Source organism: Stomoxys calcitrans, chromosome 2 (genome assembly GCF_963082655.1).
Source record: "Stomoxys calcitrans chromosome 2, idStoCalc2.1, whole genome shotgun sequence".
Taxonomy (NCBI): Eukaryota; Metazoa; Arthropoda; class Insecta; order Diptera; family Muscidae; genus Stomoxys; species Stomoxys calcitrans.
The window spans coordinates 207,066,635-207,094,602 of NC_081553.1; the positions used below are offsets into that span (position 1 = coordinate 207,066,635).

Below are 27,968 nucleotides of genomic sequence, written 5' to 3' on the forward strand. Positions count from 1 at the left end.
ATCCTAATCTGGACCGATCTAGGCCAAATTGCAGAAAGATATCGAGGGGTCGAACACAACTCAATGTCATCAATTTTGGCAAAATCGGACAATAAATGCGCCTTTTATGGGCCCAAGATCTTAAATTTAGAGATCGGTCTATATATGGGTTGTGGCAGAGCCCTCAATATTCCTGCCCGTTATGGTCCAGTTCGGACAATATTTGGGTATGCCTTCTATATATACCAATCTTCAGATTTAAGATCTTGGTCGCACTTATTTTTAATTCAAAACTGTGTTACGCCGACTTAATGCTCACTAGGCGGTACACTCTTTCTGTGGTATCTACGTCACAACCACTATAACATGTCAAAAGCGAGGGTATACTAATCCTGTCATTCCGTTTGTAACACCTCGAAATATTCGTCTAAGACCCCATAAAGTGTATATATTGGGTTGCCCAAAAAGTAATTGCGGATTTTTTAAAAGAAAGTAAATGCATTTTTAATAAAACTTAGAATGAACTTTAATCAAATATACTTTTTTTACACTTTTTTTTAAAGCAAGCTAAAGATAACAGCTGATAACTGACAGAGGAAAGAATGCAATTACAGAGTCACAAGCTGTGAAAAAATTTGTCAACGCCGACTATATGAAAAATCCGCAATTACTTTTTGGGCAACCCAATATTTTTGATCGTTTCGACATTCCAAGTCGATCTAGCCATGTCCGTCCGACCGTCCGTGTGTTGAAATCACGAATGCGGTCGAACGCGTAAAGCTAGCAGCTGGAAATTTTCCACAATTACTTAATATTGGTGTGGATCGTTGAGGATAGCAAATGAGCTATTTTGGTTCAGATTTAGATATAGCTCCCATATAAACTTGAGCCCCTGGACGCCACAATTTATATCTGATTTAGCTGAAATTTTGTATGTGGTGTTCCCTTGTAACTTTCAACATCTAAGTCAAGTACGGTTCGAATCGGTTTATAACCTGATATAGCTCCCATACAAATCGATCTCCCGATTTGACTTCTTGAGCCCCTGGGAGCCACAATTTGTGTCCAATTAGGCTAAAATTTTGAACAAAGTGTTCTGTTTTGACGTCAAACAACTGTGCTAAGTACTGTCCCAATCGGTCTATAATCTGATATAGCTGCCATATAAACCGATCTCCCGATTTGACTTTTTGAGTCCTTACAAGCCTCAATTGTTGTCCGATGTGGCTGAAATTTTGCATTCAGTATTCTGATACGACTTTCAACAACTGTGACAATTACGGTCAAAATCAGTCTATAACCTGATATAGCTCCCATATATATCGGTATCTCGATTATCCTTGTTTGGTTCGTAGAAGCTTTAATTTTTTTTTTTCCCAAAGACAAACGCTATCAATTTTGGTAAAAATCAGTTCAGATTTAGATACAACTCCCGTAGTTACTTCAATTTTCAATGGGTTTGCATGAAATTTGGTATGGAATTTTGTATTACTCATCTGATAGCCTCTCCCTATTTTCATCAAAATTGGCTCAGATTTGGATATAGTTCCTTTTTGTTATGCTGAGTCCGAAGGGCTACCCTTTTTTATGCCGAGTCCGAAGTGCGAGCCTCATAGACACCATTTTTAACTAGACCAAGTATTAACTAGGCAGGATACCTTACAAATTTAGTGAGGGGATAACCTCCGCTGAAAAAATTTCTGTTGTTCACGCCGGGATTTGAACCCAGACGTTTGGCGTTACAGCTAACCACTAATCACTGTGGTCTCCAATGCTCGTATATAAACCACATACAATTGGTAACAGCTCAATCGCCTAAACCTATTTATATGACTGCATTTTATTGGGTTAAAGTTGCCTCCAGAAACGAATTAAAAAATTTTTAATAACAGTAAAAAAAAGACTTTATTCATAAAACTAAACCATTACAGCAAAAAGTTAATTACAACACTTTTATGGGTTTGTACTTGCGAAACAAAAAAAAAAACCGTGGCAATCAATCCGTGAAAAACTATTGTAATTAAATTTAAAAGCACACAATAAAACTCTTAATAATTAGATTTGTTTAAATGATAATTTTCTACAGTTTAAATAAAGGGTGATTTTTTTGAGGTTAGGATTTTCATGCATTAGTATTTGACAGATCACGTGGGATTTCAGACATGGTGTCAAAGAGAAAGATGCTCAGTATGCTTTGACATTTCATCATGAATAGACTTACTAACGAGCAACGCTTGCAAATCATTGAATTTTATTACCAAAATCAGTGTTCGGTTCGAAATGTGTTCAAATTTTGACAAATTTTGTTCAGCGATGAGGCTCATTTCTGATTGAATGGCTACGTAAATAAGCAAAATTGCCGCATTTGGAGTGAAGAGCAACCAGAAGCCGTTCAAGAACTGCCCATGCATCCCGAAAAATGCACTGTTTGGTGTGGTTTGTACGCTGGTGGAATCATTGGACCGTATTTTTTCAAAGATGCTGTTGGACGCAACGTTACGGTGAATGAACACATTTCGAACCGAACGCTGATTTTGGTAATAAAATTCAATGATTTGCAAGCGTTGCTCGTTAGTAAGTCTATTCATGATGAAATGTCAAAGCATACTGAGCATCTTTCTCTTTGACACCATGTCTGAAATCCCACGTGATCTGTCAAATACTAATGCATGAAAATCCTAACCTCAAAAAAATCACCCTTTATTAATACCAAAAAAAAAATAATTGTAAATGTATAGAGAGGTGAATGATTTATTTGTATTTAACGGTAATAGATACATAGAGCGTATGATTCATATGAATTCAGTTATTACTGCAATAGTCATCTAGTGCGTATGATTTATATAAATTCAGTTATAATAGCCATATAGAGCGTATGATGTACATATATGGACTCATCTAAAACATAAAATAGTTTAAATCGAATTCAATTCTCTAATAATTTATTTTATTCTTAAGAAATTTTACATTGAATGTTTTGAAATTTGTTTAGTACTGTAGCTATACTCGTAATATGATCCTTCGACTTGACTTCTCGAACCCCTACAAGCAGCAATTGTAGTTCGATTGGGCGGAAATTTTATTATGTTACGACTTCCAACACTTGTGCTAGGTATGGTTCAAATCGGCTTGTAACCTGATATAGCTCCCATATAAACCGATCTCCCGAATTGAAATTTTGAGCCGTTGGATTGTGATTGTGACAGTACCGAGTACTATCCGAATCGGTCTATAAACTGAGATAGCCCCCATATAAACCGATATTTGGATTTGATTTCTTGAGCCCACAAAAGACTCCGTTTTCGTCCCAATTGGCTGAAACTTGGCATAAGACCTTATGTTTTGACTAGCAGCATTATTGTGAAATAAGATCCGAATAGCCCCCATACGAACCCATTCTCGGGTTTTGCTTCTTGAGCCCCTATAAGACTCAATTTTTGTCTAATTTAGTTGAAATTTGGCATAAGACTTTCAGTTCTGGCTAGCAAGTATGGTCCGAATGGGTTTATAAACTCATATAGCCCCCATACGAACCCATCCTCGGGTTTGACTTCTTGAGTCCCCATAAGACTCAATTGTTGTCTAATTTGGCTCAAATTTGGAACAAAGACTTGTGTTGTGACCTTCATATCCATACGAAGTTTGATCCGAATCGGTCTATACACAGTTATAGCCCCCATATACACCGATCCCCGTATTTGACTTCTTCAGCCCTTTGAAGCCTAAATTTTCATCCGATTTGGCTGAAATTTGGCACAAAGACTTGTGTTATGACTTTCAATATCCATGTGAAGTACGATCCGAATCGGTCTATACACAGTTATAGCCCCCATATAAACCGATCCCCGGATTTGACTTCTTCAGCCCTTTGAAGCCTAAATTTTCATCCGATTTGGCAGAAATTTGGAACAAAGACTTGTGTTATGACTTTCAATATCCATGTGAAGTACGATCCGAATCGGTCTATAAACAGATATAGGCCCCATACAAACCGATCACCATAAAACTCAATTTTTGTCTAATGTGGCTGAAATTTGATACAAAGACTTCTGCTATGTCTTCCAATATACATGCCAAGTAAGATCTGAATCAGTTTCTGAACAGATATAATCCCCATATGAATCGATCCCTGGATTTGTCTTGTTGAGCAGCTAGGGGGGCCTCAATTTTCACCTGATTTGGCTGAAATTTGACAAAAAGACTTTTGCTATGACTCTTAGCGTCCGTGCCAAGTATGATTCAAATCGGTCTATGTATCGATTCCCCGATATGACTACTTGAGACCACAGCAGCCGCAACCAATTCCCGATTTGATTGTTGTAAAATAATTCTAATACGAACTGAGTTAATAAAGTCAAATTTTAAGCCAGATCCATAACGGATTTTCCAAGATTCGGCTTGGCCAAACTTAACTTTTTATACCCTGCACCACCACTGTGGTACAGGGTAGTATAACTTTGTGCATTTATTTGCAACGCTAAGAGAGAGAAGAGCTAGACTCACCAATAAGTACACCGATCGGCTTAGAATCATTTCCTGAATCGATTAGGCTATGTCCGTCTGTCCAGATTTAGATATAGCTCCCATATATATCTTTCATCCGATATGGTATTTTAAGGCTGTAAACCCCAAATTTTCGTCCGATCTTTACAAAATTTGACACAAGGTGTTTTATTTGACATCCCCATACGTGTGCGAAATTTCTTAAAAATCGGTTCAGATTTAGGTATAACTCCCATATATATCTTTCATCCGATATGGCCTTTTAAGGCTGTAGAAGCCACAAATTTGGTCCGATCTTTACAAAATTTAGCATGAGGTGTTTTATTTAGTGTCCTAAAATGTGTGCAAAATTTCATAAAAATCGGTTCAGATTTAGATATAGCTCCCATATATATCTTTCATCCGATATGGTCTTTAATGGATGTAAAAGCCACAATTTGGTCTGATCTTTACAAAATTTAGCATGAAGTGTTCTATGTGATGTCTTCTTATGTGTGCAAAATTTCAAAAAAATCGGTTCAGATTTAGATATAGCTCCCATATATATCTCTCATCCGATATAGCCTTTCAAAGCTGTGGAAGCAACAATTTTGGTCCGATCTTTAAAAAATTTAGCGCGAGTTGTTTTTCTTTATGTCTACATATTAGTTTAAAATTTCATAAAAATCGGTTCAGATTTAGATATAGCTCCCATATATATATTTTTCATCCGATATGACCTTTCATGGCTGTAAAAGCCAGAATATTGGTCCGATCTTTACAAAATTTTGCATGAAGTGTTTTATTTGGTGTCCTAAAATGTGTGCCAAATTTCATGAAAATCGGTTCAGATTTAGATAAAGCTCCCACATATATCTTTTATCCGATATGGCCTTTTAAGGCTGTAAAAGCCAAAATTTTGGTCCGATCTTTACAAAATTAAGCATGAGTTGTTTTATTAAGTGTTCTAAAATGTGTGAAAAATTTCATAAAAATCGGTTCAGGTTTAGATAAAGCTCCCATATATATCCCTCATCCGATATGGCCTTCCAAGGCTATAAAAGCCAGAATTTTGGTCCGATCTTTACAAATTTTAGCATTAGGTGTTCTACTTGACTTCCCCATAAGTGTGCAAAATTTCATAAAAATCGGTTCGGATTTAGATATAGCTCCCATATATATATCTTTCAACCGATATTGTCTTTTAAGGCTGTAGAAGCCACAATTATAGTCCAATTTTAACAAAATCTTTCATGAGATGTTTTATTTGAGGTCCAAATACATGCACAATATTTCATAAACATCGGTCCAGATTTAGATATAGCTCCCAAATATATATATCAACCGATATTGTATTTTAAGGCCACAAGTTTGGTCCGATCTATGCAAAATTTTTCAGGAGATGTTTTTATTGACATCAAAATCGGTTCAGATTTATATAAAGCTTGTATGTCTATTATTCAAAATGGTATTTTAAGGCTGTATAAAGCAACAACTTTTGTACGATCGTAAGGAAATTTTAGTTCTGTTCGACATTTCAACAGGTATGCCAAATTGAAATCTGACTAGATTTGATGATAAGTTTTATATTCTAGATTAAAAGTAGTACGTAGACTCGGTGGTGTAGGGTATTACATAGTCAGCTTCGCTCGAATTTTGCCTTTCCTTACAGGTTTTACTTGTTTGTGTTGGCCTGATTATTTGCTGTCGGTTAATACTGGTCAACAGAAAAGCTTTTCATTTTTTGACAACATTTTCATAGGAAGCAAATATTCTTTTTTCGCAAAATTTCATCAGATTTCTTTAGATTATTTAAGAAGTAAAAGAAATTTTCCATTGTTATATTTTCATTATACCAGCCTAGACTTTCTAGGAAATAGGAAGCCACTTGAATGCTCCTTCTCGATGTGCATGTACATCGGAGCGTATGATTTATTTGTATAAAGATAAGGGGAAGAAAAATAATAAAACACACACACGCCACGCATGCTTGAAATTCATTGTTTTCACCCACCGTCATCTTTTGGTTGGCATACAATGACATTATTGAGTTTCCTTAATTTAAAACAGAAAATGTCGTCTCTGCCTGCCTGCCTGCCTGCCTTTCGCGTAGTTTGTTTGTTTGTTGTTTATGAGTACACCAGTGCGTATGATGTATTTTAATAAGAAGAGTAAAAACTTTTAATTAAAAACAATTATACGCTCCGTTGTATTATGGTCGTTAATAAATGAGTACAAATTTGTTTATACCCACCACCATAGGATGGGGGTGTACTACTCTAGTCATTCCGTTTGTAACACCTCGAAATATTCATCTAGGACCCCATTAAGTATATAAATATATTCTGGATCGTATCGTCGTTCTGAATCGATCTAGCCATGTCCGTCCGTCTGTCGAAATCACGATAGAGGACGAACGCGTAAAGCTAGCCTCTTGCAATTTTGCACAGATACTAAATATCAATGTAGATCGTTGGGGATTTCAAATGGGCCATATCGGTTCAGATTTAGATATAGCTGGCATATAAACCGATTTCCCGATTTGACTTCTTGAACCCCTAGAAGCCGCAATTTTTGTCCGATTTGGCTGAAATTTTGCATGTAGTGTTTTGTTATGAGTTCCAACAACTATGTTTAGTACCGTTTGAATCCGTCCATAACTTGATATAGCTCCCATATAAACCGATCTCCCGATTTGACTTCTTGAGCCCGTGGAAGGCTCAATTTTCGTCCGATTTGGCTGAAATTTTGCACACAGTGTTTTGTTTTGATTTGTAATATCTGTGCTAAGTACGATCGAGATCGGTTCATAACCTGATATAGCCCCCATATAAACCGATCTCCCGATTTGACTTCTTGAGCCTTTAGAAGCCTCAATTTTTGTCCAATTCGGCTGAAATTTTGCATGTAGTGTTTTGTTACGACTTCCCACAACTGTGTTAAGTACGGTTGAAATCGGTCTATAACCTGATATAGCTCCCATATAAACCGATCTCCCGATTTGACTTCTTGAGCACCTGGAAGCCGCAATTTGTATCCGATTTGGCTGAAATTTGGCATGTAGTATTTTGTTATGACTTCCAATATCTGTGTTAAGTACGATACAAATCGGTCCATAACCTGATATAGCCCCCATATAAACCGATCTCCCGATTTGACTTCTTGAGTCTTTAGAAGCCGCAATTTGTTCCCGATTTGGCTGAAATTTTGCATGTTGTGTTTTGTTATGAGTTCCAACAACTGTGTTAAGTACGGTTGAAATCGGTCTATAACCTGATATAGCTCCCATATAAACCGATCTCCCGATTTGACTTCTTGAGTCCCTGGAAGTCGCAATTTGTATCCGATTTGGCTGAAATTTGGCATGTAGTATTTTGTTATGACTTCCCACAACTGTGTTAAGTACGATCCAAATCGGTCTATAACCTGATATAGCCCCCGTATAAACCGATCTCCCGATTTGACTTCTTGAGCCCCTAGAAGCCGAAATTTTTGTGATATTTGGCTGAAATTTTGCATTTGGTGTCCTTTTATGACTGTCATGTACGGTCCAAATCGGTATATAACCTGATATAGCTCCCCTATAAACCGATCGCCCGATTTGACGTCTCGAGCCTTTGCAAGCCGCAATTTTTGTACGATTTGGCTGAAATTTTGCATGTAGTGTTTTGTTATGACTTACAAGAACTGTGCTTAGTACGGTCAAAATCATTCTATAACCTGATATAACCCCATAAAAACCGGTCTCTCGATTATCCTTGTTTGGTTCCTCGAAGCTTTAATTTTTGCGGATTTGACAGAAGTTTGGTATGTAGAATAAAATTATGCCCTACAATTTCATTTAGTTTGCATACATTTTTAACAGAATCCATGGTGGTGGGATCCCAATATTCGTCCCGGCCGATCTTTGCACGCTTTTACTTGTTCTAAATTCATTTAAGCAGCACACAGTATGCAATGTGCTGAATCTGGGGTTATTTTTCTTATGCCTTTTGTGCATCTTTTGTGGAAAATTTCAAGAGAATTGGTTGACATATGATGACATTACAGCAATACTAGCTGGACAGGGCCCGCTCCGCTGCGCCTTCTTATACTTGATAAGGAAGAAAATTATCCCTTGAATGCTTATTTTCAACGATTTTTCGAAAAGAGTAAATATATATCGCTTGACTAACAGCATAACAATGTTTTAGGGAAGGAGTAGACCCCCAGAAAATTGTTTCCGAAAGTGGGTATCGATTTCGTGCTCTACTCCCCAATGCCTTTCATTTGAGCCCCACATTGACATGATTGGTAAAAATGCCCGATTTAAGGGAGTTTGGGGAGTGGGGTGATTCCCCAAACACTTAGCCCTAAAACTATATCAACATCGTTCTCTACTTTCAAATATTATATATTTGAACTCCATATTGCCATTGGCCTCAAAATTCGTTATTAAATTCGTTTTCTAATCTCAAATACCTTTCATTGAAACCCCTTAAAGCAAAAGTTAGCAAATATGTCCGGTTTGGGGTATGGGTCCTAAAACGCTCTCGTTACGACCCAAATTGTCTTGGTGTGGAAATACTACCTATTTGTAGGTTGTTATGGTGGTGGTACGTCCCCTTGACAGTTGGTCTCAATTGTTGATATCAGATTCGTGGTCTACTCCCAAATACCTTTCATTCGAGCCCCGATATTTCCATAGTCGAAAAACACGACCAGTTTGGAAGGTGCTTTGGGGGATGGGTCGGCAGTTCAGTGACTTGGCCCTGTTCTACTCTAAAATACCTCTTATTACAGCTCCATTTTGGAATGGTTAGAAAGTACACCTATATGTGTGGTGTTATGGGGTTGAGGTGGCCCCATAGACTCTTTTTCCCGAATATTGATTTCAAATTCTTGCTTTTCTCCCAATGTCCTTTTATTTGGGCCCCATATTGCTATAGTCGTAAATTTCTCCTCATTGGAGGGTTTTTTTTTGGTAGGGGCGGCCCCCCAAATACTTAGTCCCACATTTAGATATCAGATTCGTATTATACACTCAAATACCTTTTATTTAAGCCCCATAGTATACAAGTCCTGTTTGGGGGTGTTTTTGGGGAAGAAGTGGGCCCCCAGAAACTTGGTCCCACATTTGAATATCAGATTCGTATTCTACTCACAAATACCTTTCATTTGAGTCCCATATTGCCATGGTCGGTAAATATGTCCGATTTAGGGGTGTTTTGGGGGTTGGGGTGGTCCCCCAAACACTTGGTCCTACAATTGGATATCTGATTAGTTTTCTATTCTTAAACACCTTTCATTTGAGTCCCATATTGTCGTGATTTGTCTAAATATATATTGGGGAGGTTTTAGAGTGGGGCGGCCCCCCTAGGTACCCCATCCGAAATTTGTATACCAAATTTATATTTTTAAGTTACTACTGTATAAGAGAGCACACAAAATTTCGCCTAAATCGCACCACTCATCACCGAGATCTGGCTATTCTGAAAACTAGGATAAGGGGGAGTACCCTATTTGCACCACGGGATCATTGGTGCATTATCAGTGAAAATTTCATGAAATTCGGTTCAATCGTTTTTTGTCTATGAAGAACACACAAACAAACATACAAACAAACACAAATTGATTTTTATACCCTCCACCATAGGATGGGGGTAAACTAATTTCGTTATTCTGTTTGTAGCACCTCGAAATATGCGTCTGAGACCCCATAAAGTATATATATTGGGTTGCCCAAAAAGTAATTGCGGATTTTTCATATAGTCGGCGTTGACAATTTTTTTCACAGCTTGTGACTCTGTAATTGCATTCTTTCTTCTGTCAGTTATCAGCTGTGACTTTTGGCTTGCTTTAGAAAAAAAGTGTAAAAAAAGTATATTTGAGTAAAGTTCATTCTAAGCTTTATTAAAAATGCATTTACTTTCTTTTAAAAAATCCGCAATTACTTTTTGGGCAACCCAATATTATTGATCGTCTTGTCATTTTAAGTTGATCTAGCCATGTCCGTCCGTCTGTCTGTCTTTCGAAGGAGTTAAGCTAGCCGCTTGAAATTTTGCACAAATACTTTTTTTTTTTGGGAGGCCACCCTATCGCGGAGGTTTACATGTCCGTCTATAAGGCTGAACGCCTGGGTTCGAATCCTGGCGAGACCATCGGAAAACATTTTTCAGCGGTGGTTTTCCCCTCCTAATGCTGGCAACATTTGCGAGGTACTATGCCATGCAAAACTTCTCTCCAAAGAGGTGTCGCACTGCGGCACGCCGTTCGGACTCGCCTATAAAAAGGAGGCCCCTTATCATTGATCATAAACTTGAATCGGATTGCACTCATTGATATGTGAGAAGTTTGCCTATGTTCCTTAGTCGAATGTTAATGGGCAAAATTTGCATTTTTACTTTTTGTTGGTGTAGGTCGGTTGGTATTATAATTGGGCCAAATCGGTCCAAGTTTTGATATAGCTGCCATATAAACCGATCTTGGGTCTTGACTTCTTGAGCCTCTAGAGGGCGCAATTCTCGTCCGACTTAACTGAAATTTCGCACGTAGTGTTTTGGTATCACTTTCAACAACTGTGCTAAGTATGATTCAAATCGGTTCCTAATCTGATATAGCTGCCATACAAACCGATCTTGGGTCTTGACTTCTTGAGCCAATATAGGGCGCAATTCTTATCCGATTTGGTTGTAATTTTGCACGTGGTGTTTTGTTATAATTTCCAACAACTGTCCTAAGTATGGCGCAAATCGGTGCATAACCTGATATAGCTGCGATATAAACCGATCTTGGGTCTTGACTTCTTGAGCCTCTAGAGGGCGCATTTCTCATCCGATTTGGCAGAACTTTTGTACAGCTGATTTTCCCATGATCTTCAACATACATGTCCAATATGGTCAGAATCGATCTACAGCTTGATACAGCTTCCATATTCTTATCCGAATGGACTGAAACATTACACAATGACTTCTAAAATGTTCAGCATTCAATTCAATTATGGTCCGAATCGTTCTATGTCTTGATGTAACCTTAAAGTAATTTCATTCTTTTTCAACACAAAAAGCTAAATTTCTCTATATGTTCCGTACTTTATCGATCGGTGTAACCCCTAATCATTATATTAGATATAAGAGTTAAACCTTACTCTTTGTGAGGCTTAAAGAAAATTTCATTTTCTCCACATTCATACCCAACCATCTCATTAATGTACTCACAGGCGATAGCAAGAATCCATTTATGTTTTGTGACAAAAATTCCATTTGGCCATAAAAAGCAAAACATGCTTTAATTATCTCCCCAATCCCAATTATTACAACAAGCAAAATAACTCATAAAATATTAATGGTCCAACAGGCATGTTCGGTCATTATAGCCACATTAATACCTTTAATATAAATGTATGTATGTGTGTATGTATAAAAATAAACCCCAAATTATTTCGACTTTGAAACGAAATGAAGAAGAGCAACGTGTGTGCACATTAGAATGTAAAGTAATTAAGATGTGGAAGAATTTTTATATAATTGCAGCAGATGTCAATAAAGAAGTTGTAGCACTATAAAATAATCGAATTTCTCAACAATAATATATAAGAAGATAAAACGTGCGAATTCGGTCGTACTTCGCACGGTTGGGTCAAATCATAACAGAACACTTCATGCAAAATCTTATCCAAATCAGACAAAAATTGCGACTTTCAGGGGCTTTATGGGAACTATATCAGATTATACAATAGATCGATTTTAACCGTACTTGGCACAGTTGTTGGAAGTCATAACAGAACACTATATTCAAAATTTCAGACAAATTGGATAAAAATCGCGGGTGGTAGGGGGCTCAAGAAGTCAAATCGGGAGATCCGTTTATATGGGAGCTATATCATGTTCTTAACCGATTTAAACCGTACTTGACACAGTTGTTGAGAGTCATATCAAAATACTGTGTGCAAAATTCATCATTCATTCAATGTTCATCAGCCAAAGCGGATGAAAATTATGGCTTCCAGAGGCTCAACAATTCAAATCGAGGGATCGGTTTATATGGGAGCTATGTTCAAATTTGAACCGATATAACCCATTTGCAATGCTCAACGACATACATGAATACTAAGTATCTGTGCAAAATTTCAAACGGCTAGCTTTACGTGTTCGACCGCATATCGTGATTTCGACAGACTGATGGACGAACATGGTTAGATCGTCTCAGAACGTCGAGACCATCAATAATACGAGTATATATACTTTATGGGGTCTTAGACGAATATTATGAGGTGCTACAAATGGAATGACTAGATTTGTACACCGCCATCCTTTGGTAGTGGGTATAAAAACAAAATGTGCTCCTTTATAGCATGGGGCGGTCTAATGGTCTAGAGGTTCTTTGCACAACGAGAAGAATATCTGATGAAAATTGTGAACAGGATCATCTATTTTAGATTTAGACCCAGGGCTTCCTCAGCAAAACTTTTTATACCCACCACCATAGGATGGGGGGTATATTCCTTAAGTCATTCCGTTTGCGACACATCGAAATATCACTTTCCGACCCCACAAAGTATATATATTTTGGATCGTCGTAAAATCCTAAGACAATTTAACGATGTCAGTGTGTCCGTCCTTCCGTCTGTTGTAATCACTCTAGAGGCTTCAAACATTGAGATATTGAGCTGAAATTTGGCACATATACTTTTTTTTGATGCACGCTGGTTATGTTCTTGAACGGGCCAAATCGGACCATACTTGGATACAGCTGCTATATAGACAGATTTTCCGAAAAAGGGTCTAATGTCCATAAAAACTTTATTTTTCATCCGATTTTGCTAAATTGTGAAACAATGAGCAGTTTAAGGCCTCCCGACAACTGACCAAAATATGGTTTACATTGAACTATATTTAGATATGGCTACCATATAGACCGATCTGCCTATATGGGGTCTGAAGACCATAACCGACTTCGCTGAAATTTAAAACAATGAGTTTTTCTAATCCTCCCGACGTCTGACCCAAATATGGTTCAGATCGGACTATATTTAGATATAGCTGCCATATAGACCGATCTGCCGATAAAGGGTCTGAAGCCCATAAAAGCTTTATTGTTTATCCGATTTCGCTGAAATTTGGAATAGCACACAGTTTTAAGCCTCTCAACATCCGACCTAAATATGGTACATATCGGACTATATTTAGATATAGCTGGCTTATGAACCGATCTACCGAAAAAGGGTCTGAAGGCCATAAAAGCCTTATTTTTTATCCGATTTCGCTGAAATTTGAAATAGTATGCAGTTTGAAGCCTCTCAACATCCGACCCAAATATGGCACAGATCGGACTATATTTAGATATAGCTGCCATATAGACCTATCTGCCGATAATTTGTCTGAAGCCCATAAAAGCTTTATTGTTTATCTGATTTCGCTGAAATTTGGAATAGGGCACAGTTTTAGGCCTCTCAACATCCGACCCAAATATGGTACAGATCTGACTATATTTAGATATAGCTGGCTTATAGGCCGATCTGCCGATAAAGGGTCTGAAGCCCATTAAAGCCTTATTTTTTAACCGATTTCGCTGAAATTTAAAACAATGGGTTATTTTAAGCCTTCCCATATCTGACCTAAATATGTTTCAGATCGGACTATATTTAGACATAGCTGCCATATAGACCGATCTGCCGATAATTTGTCTGAAGCCCATAAAAGCTTTATTGTTCATCCGATTTCGCTGAAATTTGGAATAGCACACAGTTTTAAGCCTCTCAACATCCTACCTAAATATGGTACATATCGGACTATATTTAGATATAGCTGCCATATAGACCGATCTCCCGATAGGGGGTCAGAAGGCCATAAAAGCCTTTTTTTATCCAATTTCGCTAAAATTTGGAATAGTACACAGTTTTAAGCCTCTCAACATCCGATTCAAATAAGGTACAGATCGGACTATATTTAGATATAGCTGCCATATAGACCGATCTGCCGATAATGTGTCTGAAGCCCATAAAAGCTTTATTTTTTACCGATTTCGCTGAAATTTAAAACAATGGCTTATTTTAAGCCTTTCAACATAGGATCTAAATATGGTTCAGATCGGCCATATTGACCGATCTACCGATAAGGGGTCTGAATCCCATAAAAGCTTTGTTTTTTAACCGATTTCGTTGAAATTTCAAACATTGGTTAGTTTTAGGTCTCCCGACATCCTTCCCAAATATGGTTTGTATCGGACAAAATTTAGATATAGCTTCCATATAGACCGATCTGCCGATAAAGGGTCTGAAGCCCATAAAAGCTTTATTTTTTATCCGATTTCGCTGAAATTTTAAAGAGTGAGTAGTTTTAGGCCACATGCTATCCGATTCAAATATGGTTAAGATCGGATGGTATTTAGATATAGCTGTCATATAGACCGATATGTTGGATAAGGCCGTAGTCATTAAACTTCAAACATATTAGCTCAAAATTTGATGCGTATACTATAACCCATCAGAAAACCTACCTCGAGATCCTTCAAATTGATTCAGAATTAGATATAGCACCCACTTTGTACTTATAGGATAGGTGTAGGGTATTATACAGTCGGCGCCGCCCCACTTTTATCTGTCTTTAATGGTTTTCTTTTAAATTTTTTACAACCGACTTTACCAAAAAGTCAATTTGATATACAGTTCTTTACTCTAATGTCTCATTCATTACCTTTCTATTATGCAAATATTTAGTATTAACCCAGATTCTAAATTTTGAAAATTTTTAAAAATAGAAAATTAACTCTTTCCCCTTTCTTATGTAAAAAAGTGCTCGTATTTACTTTCCATGTATACTAACAAATCAAAATATTTTTTAATTGGTTAAAATTCTATAACATAGAATTAAAAATTTGCAACGCACAAACAAATCATTTCACTTGAGTAGAATAGAAAACAAATTGCAATTCCATAACATTTTTAATTAAAAATAAATACAGTTTAAATTTTTAACAATGTTTACATAACCAAATTGAAAGAATTTAAAAGTCTACCAACTCATAAAGGAATTGTGACAAACAAAATTGCTTAGAAGCCCCAAAAGAAATCTATTTACCAAAAAAATATAAATGGAAAAAAGAACAAAATTACATAATATGAAGAAAAATATTTTACACAAATGAAGTCAATCAAGCTGAACTTTTAATATCCTTAACGAATGGCTGCCAATACAGTGCTTATGAAGTACCATTGTGATCACATATGACAGACATCAAGAGCTGATGATAGTGCAAATGGAAATTTGTCCGCGAATACTTTATTAAGGAACAGTTGATAATAGTTGATTCAAAGTTTGAGAATTTGATTATTTCTAAATAGAACTAACAATAATATAACTATTTCAAAATTCATTCTCATAAGGCAGGTAACGATTTCTACTGTTCTCACCTACTTTTTATATATATCTTTTTATACCCACCACCGTAGGATAGGGGGTTATTCATTTTGTCATTGCGTTTGCAACACATCGAAATATCAATTTCCGACCCTACGAAGTATATATATTTCGGATCGTCGTAAAATTCTAAGACGATTAAACGATATCCGTGTGTCTGTCCGTCTATCCGTCTGTCCGTCTGTTGACCACTCTAGAGCCTTCAAAAATTGATATATTAAGCTGAAATTTGGCACAGATACGTCTTTTTGATGCACGCTGGTTAAGTTCTTGAACGCGCCAAATCGAACCATATTTGGATATATCTGCCATATAGACCGATCTTCCGATAATGGGTCTGAAGCCCATAAATCCTTTATTTTTTAGCCGATTTCGCTGAAACTTCAAACAGTGAGTAGTTTTAGCCCTCCCGATATCTGGTCCAAATATGGTTTAGATCGGACTATATTTAGATATAAACCGATCTCTCGATTATGGGTCTCAAGCCCATAAATACTTTATTTTTTAGACGATTTCGCTGAGATTTCAAACAGGAAGCAGTTTTAGGCCTTCCGATATCTGACCCATATATGGTTCAGATCGGACCATATTTAGATGTAACTGTCACATAGAGCGATCTGCCGATAAAGGGTCCGAAGCCTATAAAAACTTTATTTATTCCCGATTTCGCTGAAATTTGAATCAGTGAGTTGTCTTAAGCCTTCCGTCATCCGACACAAATATAGTTCAGATCGGACTATATTTAGATGTAGCTGCTATATAGACCGATCTGCCGATAAGGGGTCTGAAGCCTATAAATGCTTTATTTTTTAGCCGATTTCGCTCAAATTTGAATCAGTGAGTTGTCTTAAACCTCCCGTCATCCAACCCAAATATGGTTAAGATCGGACTTTATTTAGATATAGCTGTCATATAGACCGATCTGCCGATAAAGGGTCCGAAGCCTATAAAAACTTTATTTTTTACCCGATTTCGCTGAAATTTGAATCAGAGAGTTGTCTTAAGCCTTCCGTCATCCGACACAAATATGGTTCAGATCGGACTTTATTTAGATATAGCAGCCATACAGACCGTTCTGTCGGTTAATAAGCATATCGATCGACTCAGAATCACTTTCTGATTCGATTTAGCTATGTCCGTCTGTCTGTCTGTTCGTGTCAATTTAGTGTACAAAATACAGGTAGCAATATTCGTCCGATCGTCTTCAAATTTGGTACAGCCATGTTTTTCGGCCTTTTGAAATTGGAAAAAATCAGTTCAGATTTGGATATAGCTCCCATATATATGTTCATCCGATTTGGACTAATATTGCAATAATGTGGTCCCTTGTTAACCGATTCTCGCGAAATTTGGCTGGAAGGGTTTTCTCTTTACATTCGACATTACTGGTGAATTTCATAGAAATCGGTTTAGACTTAGATATAGCTCATATATATATATATATATATTGCCCGATTTTCACTCCTAGAGCCACTGCAAGCGCATTTATTGACCAATTTTGCCAAAATTGTGTACAACGCTTTCCTCCACGACTACCACAATATCCATAAAGTTAGATCGAAATCGGTTCAGATTTAGAAATAGCTCCCATATATATGGCCGTCCGATTTTCAAAAATATTGTTATAACATGCTTATTTCTTAATCGATACTCTCGAAATTTGGCAGGAGGGATTTTCTTATGAATCTCGACATTACAGGTGAATTTTATGGAAATCGGTTCAGATTAAGATATAGCTCTCACAAATATATACTTCAAGCGCATTTATTGACCACTCTTCCCAAATTGTGTACAACGCTTTCCTCGACGACTACCACAATATCCAAAAAGTTTGGTCGAAATCGGTTTAGAATTAGATATAGCTCCCATATATACGATCGTCAGATTTTGGGTAATTTGCAATAATGTTGTAATTTGTAAACAATCTAGTCATTCCGTTTGTAACACCTCGAAATACTGATCTGGGACCCAACAAAGTATATATATTCTGAATGGTCTCTACTTTCTGATTCGATATAGCCATGTCCTTCCGTCCGGTCCGAATCGATCTATAACCTGATATAGCTCCCATATAAACCGATCTCCCGATTTGACTTCTTGAGCCCTTACAAGTCGCAATTTGTGTTCGATTTGGCTAAAATTTTGCATGTGGTGTTATGTTATGACTTCCAACAACTGTTCCAAGTACGGTCTAAATCGGTCCATAACCTTTCTCCGTCCGTCCTCCATCCTCAAAGGAGTAAACCAAAGCTCTTGAAATTTTACACAAATACTTCCTTATAGTGTAGGACGCTTGGGATTATAAATGGCCATTATCGGTCCATGCTTTGATATAGCTGCCATATAAACCGATTTTGGATCTAGACTTCTTCAGCCTCTAGAAGGCGCAATTATTTATCGATTTGGCTGTAACAGTGTTTGCTGTGACTTTCAATAACTATTCTAAGTATGGTCGCAATCGGTTCATAACCAGGTATGGCTCCCATATAAGCAGATCTCCCGATTATATTTTTTGAGCCTCTAGAGGGCGCAATTCTTATCCAATATGGCTGCAATTTTACACAACCATTTTTCATATGACTTTCAACATACGTGCCAAATATGGTTTAAATGGGCTGATATGGCTCCCATATTAACCAATCTTGAATCTTGACTTCTTCAGCTTTTAGAGGGCGCAATTCTTATCAGATTTGGCTAAAATTTGGTACAAGGTGTTTTGTTATGGATTTCAACAACTGTGTTGAATATGGTCCAAATCAGTTTATAACCTGATATAGCTGTCATATAAACCCAGCTCGGATCTTGATTTCATCAGCCTCACCACTGATAGAAAAATGACGGTACTTTCTCAATACCGCCTGGTATTATTTTATTCGCGTCATTGGCAATGATTTTTAATGCCATTATCAATTCAATACCAGACAAAGGAGACTTTTAGGAATTGAAGGTGTCATATTTACATTCTTGTCATCGCGCCAAAAGTGTTGTTGAGCTTTGTACTTAAAATATTGTCCCCATTATAAAATATTTGTTAAACAAACAAATAAAATATTTGAATACAATTTGAGTGCGTAAAAACCTGTTTCAACTACCCGAAAGCGGTGCAAATCGAAATTGTGCAAATTCTAAGGACATTCTACATCAAAAACATTATAGTCTACTGTGTTGATGTATTCATATGAAAACCACTTCTGGGAATTGATGAAAATGGAATCAACTGTTGAATACAAAGAATTGAGGTTGGCCACGGTGTAACTTTATTTTTCAAATGGATCAAATTGGATTACAAATATTTGCAATGTGTTTTTTTTTTGTTCATTAGGGGTAGAATAATGAATATCGATTTGATACTAAAATCAATAACGCTCTGGTGCTAAAACCAATAACTAATTGGTATTAAAACCAATACCAGTTCGGTAATAACTTTTTATTTTATTTTTCATCCATACCATCCGATATTGCTTTTGTACCATACGAAGTTGTTTTTCTATCAATACCTTATGGTTGTGATATGATCACGTTTGGAATCAACTTTTCTCTGGGTTCATAACCTGATATATCTGTCATATAAACCGATCTCGGATCTTGACTTCTTGAGACACTACACAAATAACAAATTTCGCCCTGTGCCCACTAAGGAACAGGAGCAAACTTCTCACATGTCAGCGAGTGCAGTCCGATTCAAGTTTAAGCACAATGATAAGGGGCCTCCTCCTTTTTATAGCCGAGTCCCAACGGCGTGCTTCTCTCTTTGGAGACAAGTTTTACATGACGAAGTACCTCACATATGTTGCCAGCATTAGGAGGGGAGAACCACCGCTGAAAATTTTTTCTAATGGTCTCGCCAGGATTCGAAACCAGGCATTCAGTGTCATAGGCGGACATGCTAACCTCTGCGCTATGTTGGTCTCCACTTCCATCGTGCTCTTGAGACACTAGAGGACGTTATTATAATATAATTGGGCTGAAATTGCATGCTGTGTTTTGCTATGACTTCCAACATCTATGCCAAGTATGGTCAAAATGGGTATATAACCTGATATAGCCCTCATATAAACCGATCCCCCGATTTTACTTATTGAGCCCCTATAGGCGAAATTCTAATCCGATTTGGCGGAGATTTTGCACAACGACTCCTTCTAAGTCTTCTAATCTTCAACATACCTGCCAAATATCGTCTGAATCGGTCTATAACCTGATATAGCTCCCATATAAACCCATCTCCCGATTTTCTTTCTTGAGCCTCTAAATTGCACCCTAAATTTTTAACCGATTTGGCTGAAATTTTGCACAATGACTTCTACTATGATGTTCCCCATTCCAACCAAGTATGGCCTGAATCGGTTTATAATCTGAATTAGCTCCAATAAAGAGATACAGAGTAAAGAACTTGACAAATGCAATCCCTAATGGGGGGTATATAAGATTCAGCTCAGCTGAACTTAGCACGCTTTTACTTGTATGCTTATATAAATCCGTGCAAGACAGAAGTAGTTCTTTTCAGCAGGATATACGAGTTGCCTACAGTGGAACCTGTCTCCTTGGGTGGAGAGAATGTTCCATTTACAGAAAACGCAAAATACCTGGGTGTTTTGCTGAACAGGAAATTTAACTTCAAATCCAACATTTTGGAAAGGACAAGAAAGGCCCCTCTCGCCCTTTACACCTGCAAGAGAGCCATTGGCAAAAGTTGGGGATTTAGTGTCATACATTGGATATATACTGCAGTTGTCAGACCTATTATGCTATATGGTGTTGTGGTCTGGTGGACGGCGTTTCAAAAATCCACCTACTGCTCAATACTTAACCGTATTCAAAGGATGACTTGTTTGTGCATCACAGCCGCACTGAGGACGACACCATCTGAAGCACTGAATTTAATGCTACATCTTATGCCTCTGGACATTGTGGCTACCCAAATTGCAGCGACCACTGCCGTGAGTTTAAAGGAGCTTTCTCATTGGCCATGTGGCGGCCGCGGACAATGTGCTATACTTGATGCCATATCCGATGTTCCAGGCAGTGTGGATTACACCCTACCTGAGCCGCTTTTTGATAAAAAATTACTGTACCACTGATAGAACCAATTGGAACTATGATATCCCTGGTAACAGAAGTTACATAGAATTTTATACGGATGGTTCCAGACTAAACGACCAGGTGGGCTTTGGGGTGTACTCTAAAGATTTAGAACTAGTCATATCGCTACAGTGTGTATCCAGCAGAGATCCTTGGAATTAAAGATGTGGTGGAATGGCTAAGATATAATATCATTACGACGATTGGCATAAATATCCTCTCAGACAGCCAGGCAGCCATTAAATCCCTAGAGAACGTATATCTGAACACAAAAACCGCCCTTGACTGTCGCAGATCTCCCAACGAGATGGCAGAACAGTTCAAATTTCACCGGTTCTGGGTGCCGGACCACAGAGATGTCGCAGGGAATTTTAAAGCAGACGAGCTTGCGAGACTAGGAACTACCTTACACACTACAGGGATACTGGAATCTGTGGGTATGCCTCTAGCGACATGTAAGCTAAGTTTTCAGGACCAGGCCCAAAGGGTTTTTAGATGGCTTCTATGTATGGCATAGTACCTCACAAATTTCGCCAACATTAGGAGGGGAAAAGCACTGCTGAAAATTTTTTTCCGATGTTCCCGCCAGGATTTGGCGCCCCGGTAGCCGAGTTGGTAGCGTGCTTGGACTACCAATGCAGGTGGCGTGAGTTCGATTCCCGCCAGATGCCTTGGTCTGTCACTACTGTGATATCACAATGGACCTAAAACTGTCTAAGTGAGTCTGAAAAGGACTGCCACTCTTATCTAACCTAACCTCGCCAGGATTCAAGCCCAGGCGTTCAGCGTCAAAGCAGGACATGCTAACCTCTGTGCAACGGTGGACTGCACTTTTACTTGTTTCATTATTATGATACTCTAAAAATTTTAAATCCTATATAAGTCCTTGCTATTTAGAACTACCGTACGAATATTTATACCCTACACCACTATTGTGGTACAGGGTGTTATAACTTAAGGCATTTGTTTGTTAAACCCAGAAGTAAGAGAGATAGACCCACTGATAAGTATACAGATCGAATCTGTCAGAATCACTTTCTGAATCGAAAGACAGACGGACAGACAGATAGGTATGTCCATCTGTCTGTCCGTCTGTCTGTCCATGTTAATTTGGGTACAAAGTACAGGTCGCAATTTTCATTCGATCGTCTTAAAATTTGGTTCATGCATGTTTTTTGGCCTAGAGATGAAGCCCATTGAAATAGAAAAAAATCGGTTCAGATTTGGGTATAGCTCCCATATATATGTTCGTCCGATTTTCAGTAATAATGCAATAAAATGGTCATTTGTTAACCGATTCTTTCGAAATTTAGCACCAAGGATTTTCTTTTGACTCTCGATATTTTTATTTATCGGATATCGGTTCAGATTGAGATATAGCTCTCCTATATATATATCGCCCGATTTTAACTTGTAGAGTCACAGCAAGTGCATTTATTGACCAATCTTACCAAAATTTTGCACAATGCTTTCCTCGACGGCTACCACAATATCTGAGAAGTTTGCTTGAAATCGGTTCAGATTTAGATATAGCTCCCATATATATGTTCGTCCGATTTTGGGAAATATGGCAATAAAATGTCTATTTGTTAACTGATTCTCTTGAAATTTGACAGGAAGTTTTTTCTTATGACTTTCGACGTTACTGATGAATTTCATGGATATCGGTTCAGATTAAGATATAGCTATCCTATATATATTTGAGCCGATTTAAACTTGTAGAGTCACAGCTAGTGCATTTATTGACCAATCTTACCAAAATTTTGCACAACGCTTTCCTCGACGGCTACCACTATATCTGAGAAGTTTGCTCGAAATCGGTTCAGATTTAGATATAGCTTCCATATATATGTTCGACCGATTTTGACAAATATGACAATAAAATGTCTATTTGGTAACTGATTCTCTTGAAATTTGACAGGAAGTTTTTTCTTATGATTTTCGACGTTGCTGATGAATTTCATGGATATCGGTTCAGATAAAGATATAGCTATCCTATATATATTTGGGCCGATTTTAACTTGTAGAGTCACAGCAAGTGCATTTATTGACCAATCTTACCAAAATTTTGCACAACGCTTTCCTCGACGGCTACCACAATATCTGAGAAGTTTGCTCGAAATCGGTTCAGATTTAGATATAGCTTTCATATATATGTTCGACCGATTTTGACAAATATGACAATAAAATGTCTATTTGTTAACTGATTCTCTTGAAATTTTGCAGAAAGAATTTTCTTTTGACTCTTGGCATTGCTGGTGAATTTCATAGAAATCGGTTCAGATTTCGATATAGCTGCCATATATGTATATCGCCCGATTTTCACTCCAAGAGCCACTGCAAGCGCATTTATTGACCAATCTTGCCAACATTTTGCACAACACTTTCCTCGACGGCTACCACAATATCTGAGAAGTTTGCTCGAAATCGGTTCAGATTTAGATATAGCTCCCATATATATGTTCGTCCGATTTTGACAAATATGACAATAAAATGCTTACTTGTTAACCGATTCACTTGAAATTTTGCAAAAAGGATTTTCTTTTGACTCTTGGCATTACTGGTGAATTTCATAAAAATCGGTTCAGATTTAGATATAGCTGTCAGATATGTATATCTCCCGATTTTCACTTCCATTACCACTGCAAGCGCATTTATTGACCAATCCTGCCAAAATTTTGCACAACGCTTTCCTCGACAGCTATCACAATATCTGAGAAGTTTGCTCAAAATCGGTTCAGATTTAGATATAGCTCCCATATATATTTTCGTCCGATTTTGAGAAATATTCCTATAAGTGTTCATTTGTTAACCGATTCTCTCGAAATTTGGCAGGAAGGATTTTCTTATAACTCTCCACATTACTGGTGATTTTCATAGAAGTCGGTGCAGATTAAGATATAGCTGCCACATATGTATATCGCCCGATTTTGACTTCCAGAGCCACTGCAAGCGCATTTATTGACCAATCTTGCCAGAACTTTGTACAACGCTTTCCTCAACAACTATCAAAATATTTAAGAAGTGGGGTCGAAATCGGTTCAAATTTAAATATAACTCCCACATATATGTTCGCCCGATTTTGAGAAATATTCCAATAAAGTGTTCATTTGTTAACCGATTCTCTCGAAATTTGGCTAGAAAGATTTTCCTATGACTCTCCACATTACTGATGAATTTCATAGAAATTGGTTCAGATTTAAATATAGCTGCCATCTATGTATATCGCCTGATTTTCACTCCAAGAGCCACTGCAATCGCTTCTATTGACCAATTTTGCACAACGCTGTCCTCGACGACTACCACAATATCTGTGAAGTGTGCTTGAAAATGGTTCAGATTTATAGACAGCTCCCATACATATGTTGGTCTTATTTTGGGTAAATTGCAATAATGTTGTCATTTGCCAATCGTAGTTGTTATAGTTTGAACATATTTGCTCGAAATTTTATACGGATTGTTTAATAACTCCTCTAAAAACATCTTCGAGGTCCATTAAAATTGTTTCAGAATTGTATATAGCTATCACATTGTACTTATAGGGTAGGTGTAGGGTATTATACAGTCGGCACCGCCCTACTTTAGCCCTTTCTTACTGGTTTTACCATTGGTTCGTAGAAAACCAACAAATTTCTTAAATAAACTTTCCTAGGCCCTTTAAAAAATATGTCTTTCTCAATAAGGGCAAACCTTTGACCCTTAATTTTATATTTTGCCTTTCTTGCATATTGCCAACATATTTTATTTTTTTCTCCAAAATAACCATCGTCCTTTCCAAAACTCCTCTTTTCAGCACATTCTAATATATACATATTCCCCAAAATTTATTTTTGTATATAAAGTTCCGCATTGACATGCACGTGTCCACATTACCTTGTTTGTTTTTGTTGTGGCTGCTTAGGTGCTTAAAAATGTTATAGCTGTTGTTGTTGTTGTTCTTGCTGCTGCTGTTATTGTTGTTTTGTTGCTTGTCCTGGTAATTTATATTGTATGTTATCCTTAATCATTTAGCAGCTACCAAGACTAGGGCATCATCACCATCATTCACATGCTCCTTTAGTGCGTGTGTGTGTGGTCCAAAAGTGTACAGCATTCGTTATCAGGTTGAATGGCTGTTTACAAGGTCTACTCATACATGCATATATAGGTATGTATGTATGTATGTGAGTATGTGTATGGACCAAGGTACTTGCTACAAGTTTATTTATTATTGTTGTTGTTTTATTTCGTTGTAATCCTTGAGCAGCCAGGCAATTTTACACCACATTCAACGTTAGACATTAGCCACACTTTCTCTCTTACACTCACTGGGGGCACACATGCACACAAACACACTGTATAACTCTATCAAATGATGACATGCCTACATACAGCAGCCCCTTCAGCCTATGACAAGCCACGTCGATGGGCACTCTACACACAGATGATGCCTAAGAGTACAACGACACAATACGAGATGACGAAAGCAACAACGAAGGCGACTACGACAATGCCTAGTAAAAAAAAAAAAAAAAACTAGGTAAGCCTGAGTGTAAGTGTGTGGGGGGAGTGTATGTTTTGCTTGTAGTAGACTGAGTATGACTGAGAGCCCATAAACACGTTTATTGATTATCGATTGGTGGAGGGAGATTAATCGATTGTTCGTTTTGTTTTAAATACCTATGGGCATTCGTTAGTACCAGGGGTGGGCTTTGATTTTATGAAATTCGTTTATGTAGGTCTTGATTTTAAGATTTTTTTTTCACTTTATTCGTTTTTTTTTAGAATTTTTTGTGTTTATTTTTTTCTTTAAGACTTTCACTAATACCTTGCCTTTTACTTTTGAGGAATCCAACTTCGTTGCCTTTGTTAAGCTTTATTTTTGCAATTGTTTGAATTTAAGCCTTAAACAGTGAATATGTTGGTGTGTGTTTTCTTTTTGTCTAAGGGAAAACTTAGATGTGTATGGGGAGTTTAAGGGTTTCACTTCGCTACACTGCACTTCTAGTGTTTCTTCTTCTGGTTGTTGTTTGGCTATGTGGTTTGTTATTATTTTATGCCCCATAAAACTCTTTTAACGTTTCGCCTGGTTTCATTTGCATGTTACCTTGATATGGTTTTTGCATCTCATTTCAATCCTTCATGCTTCCATCATCCACATCATCATTATCGCCATCATCATAACTACCGCATATATGTACCAAGGTGGGCAGCTTAATTTACCGCTTTCTGCCTTACGCAAATCACTTATCACGCCACCTTCGAGACCATCACTGCACACTTTCACTACTCACTGTGTGTAATATTTTCATTTTCATTATTTTGTTTTAGCAATATTTTAGCTCGTTTTGTATTATTATTCATGAAATTTATTTAAATGCTGAAATCACTCATACGCACACCTGGGCACCCACGGAACAACCATAGGAAGGAGATGTCGCAGGAGATGACGTCGTAAAGGATTCGTTCTCTTGCACGTTTTACCCCCGCCCAAGGGTTGTGTGAAATTTTATTAATTTATTCATAGAATTTCGTTTTGGATGCCACGTTTTTCATATATAAATATTTTTGTAGCAAATGATTTTTTTGTTGTTGCTGTTTTGCTGGTTTTGTAACGGTTTCCTTTGCTCTAAGCTTCGTAATTTTTCTTCCTCTTCTTGTGCTTATTTTTATATATTTTTTGGCAAGCTGACACTCACATATCTCACTTCACCTTATGTACAACGAGAGCGTGTGATGTGCGTGTGATTTTTCTCTATTTTTTTTTTGGCAAGTTTATGGCTAGGCTTTAGCTCTGCATCATCACATTTCTTTTTTGTTGGGAATTCACGTTTCACGCCACGCTTATATTCAAATTTCCTTTCAAACGGATTTCTAGTTTAATTTGATTGTTTCAAGGCATACCAAATAAACGAATAAAAAAAAACTTCCTCAACACTTTTCACATTTCCTCATTGAATTCCTAAACTTTTGGCCTTTTTTTCAGTTCATGCTGTGTTGTTGTGTTTTACTCTTCTTTTTCACATTCTCTCTCTGCTTCTTGCTTCTTGGCCTATCAATAATTTATATTTCTTGTTTTTTAGGTTTTTGATCTGTGTGTGTGTGTGTGTGTATGAATAAAAATCCCGAAATCCGTTGTACTCGTTACACGTCTTTACTTTGCAATTGAACTAGAAACACTGCCAGAAGGGATGAAAATATTGTGCGGAGTTTCAAATGGAAATGGTTGGTGAGCAACTTGAGCCAGCTAAAGGAAATGAAAAGCTTCCATATTTCCAGCTAACCCTGTAGTTAAGAGAAATCGCATAGGCAAAGTTAAGTAAGACCAGCTGTTTAAGGGTCCACACACACACACACACTTAAACACTGAAATAAATACAAAGAGAATGTTTGAAAGCTAGAAACACAAAGCCCAGACAATTTTCATAACCTGGTAATAAAAAGAGAGCAAGAGACACACAAAATTAGAGAGGGAGAGAAAGAGAAAGAGAGAGAGCGACTAATCAATTTTCAGTTTCTATTCACTCTTAATCCTGGAGTATATAAATTGCAAGCTTTGGGAATTTTGTGTAACACCAAAGAGAGTTTTAGATAATTTTGGTTTTGGAAAGAGAACATATTATGATTATTATTCATTTCCTCTCTCCCTCTCTCTTTCTCTTTAGTATTTTTAATACCTTATTATTTAATAAAGAGTAATAACATTGGCTAAGCTTTTAAGCAACAAATTTTCTCTTATATGGTGTAACAATATTCACTCACATTAACATAATTTAAAATAACCGGCTAAATTAAAGTTTTTTCTTCCATGCAATCAACTTTTTTTTGGTAAGAATGTGAAAGGTTTTACTTGGCCAATTTAACATGGAAGTGAAATAACATACTAAGCGATGGTAAATGAATTTTAATATTTTTATAACCTACACCACCGCTGTTGTATAGAGTATTATAACTTTGGGAATTTTTTGTAACATAAAGAAGGATACCAGGTAGACCCATTGATAAGTATAGCGATTGGTCTAGAAGCACTTCCTGATTCGATTTAGCTATATC

At 37.2% G+C, this 27,968-nt stretch overlaps 1 long non-coding RNA gene across 1 annotated transcript in view; it reads right to left on the reverse strand.

Annotated features, from left to right (window-relative positions):
- LOC131995272 (uncharacterized) overlaps nucleotides 1-27,109 on the reverse strand; it is a 59,518-nt gene extending 32,409 nt beyond the window's left edge. Inside the window, exons 1-2 of the long non-coding RNA XR_009397339.1 lie at nucleotides 25,744-27,109; nucleotides 24,810-25,429 (exon numbers count right to left, since the gene is read on the reverse strand). This is a non-coding gene — a long non-coding RNA (uncharacterized LOC131995272). The remainder of the gene's footprint in view (nucleotides 1-24,809; nucleotides 25,430-25,743) is intronic.
- Between the last annotated feature and the right edge of the window lie 859 nt (nucleotides 27,110-27,968).